We start from the raw sequence: 1,715 nt of genomic DNA, 5'->3' as shown, positions 1-1,715 counted from the left end.
AGAATGAATAAACATTAAAAAAATTAAAAAATAAATATCCCTGTGCACAAAGTGCACACACGCTAACTCATTGGCGGGGGTGGGTTGGGTAATAAATATGTCAAAGGGTTGTTAGGGTGGTGTGATGTGTATGTGAAAATTCATTATACTCTCCAAATATTATTAATAAAATGTCATTCGCAATACAGCCCTTCCAAAAAGCCAGATGGTTTAAAGGACAAGCTCTTTCAACACGTAAAGGCAAATGACATCACCTTGCTATTTATATTATTTCAGAACACAAAGAATACTAATTCTCTAGTTAATTTTATAAACTCAACATAACATTGGACCCAAACCTGATTCATTACCCCCTAAAAGCTCATCACGGTCCAGTACTTCTGAATGCTTACTGCAGAAATTCTAAGTAAAATATTAACACATTGGCACAGATTGAACTGTGTTCTCTTCAGATGACATGCTGGGTCCTAACCTCCAGGACCTTACAGTGTGACCTTATTTGGAAATAGAGTCATTGTAGATGCAATTAGTTAAGGTGAGAGCATCGTGGGAGAAGGTAGGCCCTTAATCTAATATGACTAATGTCCTTAGAGGAAAGGGAACACACACACATGTGCACATGTGCACACATGTGTAATGTCATGTGAAGGCCGAGGCAGAGGTTCGAGGGTGCGGCTGGAATCCAGGGGGCGCCTGGGCCCCCACAAGCTGGTGGGGGGGAGCTGGTCTTGGAGGAAGGCTTCTCAGAGTCTCTAAAGGAAGTAGACACGACCAACGCCTGGGGTTTGAACTTCCAGCCTCCAGAAGCAAGATTACAAATTTCTGTTGCTTTAAGCCACCTGGTTTGTTGTCATTTGTTACAGCAGCTGTAGGAAACTAATCCACCCGTCAAACCAGCATTTAATAAGATTAATATGATATGCTCGAGTATGGCTTATTTTAGGAATGAAAGGGTAGTTTAATATTGGGAAGTGTATTAATATAATTCATCACATTAATTGTTCTGAGAAAAGTGTATATATAAAATCACCTTGAAAACAGGGATTTGATTAAAGTTATGGATGCTGAGCCCAGAAAAACGCTCACATGCACATCCTACACAGAACGTCCCGGGTTTGCGGGTTTGCCCACCTCGAGAGCCTGAGAAGATCTGAACAACTCTGGGCATAAACATGAAAGAGGAAGAACGGCCCCCCACACCAGGGACTTTGTGAACGCCAAACATCAGCAACGGTTAGAAGGCATGATAAGTAACGTAGCCCCATAACCGCACCCAACGTAAATTCCTGGAAGGAAGTGTATGCGCTGTGGAATCGTACGTGAAACAATCTATAAAATTTTACGGAAAGGTATAAAATAAGACAAATGGATGGAAGGATTATTAACTCAATATTGTAAAGATGCCATTTATTTTCTAATTAATCTAAAAGTGCAATCTCGATCAAAATCCCCAGATGAGTCTAAAGGTNCTCGGCCTTTGCAAGGCGGTAGGTGAATGTCGCTGTGGGAGGCGGGGTGACCCGCGAGGCGGCAGTGGGGCAGCTGAGGGAGTTGTCGGGACAAAGGTAAATTCAATCCTTAGTGCAAACTGCAAATCAAAATAAGCTCTGGATTCTTTAAATATTTAAGAAAAAATACATGAATACATCAAAACACGAAGAATGAAAACCGGTAATCTTTCCCTGCAGCTGGAGGAGGAGCTCTGTCTGGAGGCA

The sequence above is a fragment of the Crocuta crocuta genome, unplaced genomic scaffold (assembly GCF_008692635.1).
Source record: "Crocuta crocuta isolate KB4526 unplaced genomic scaffold, BGI_CrCroc_1.0 scaffold466, whole genome shotgun sequence".
In the NCBI taxonomy this organism is placed as follows: Eukaryota; Metazoa; Chordata; class Mammalia; order Carnivora; family Hyaenidae; genus Crocuta; species Crocuta crocuta.
The sequence above is the reverse complement of the archived record's forward strand: the minus strand, read 5'-3'. Positions refer to the sequence as shown.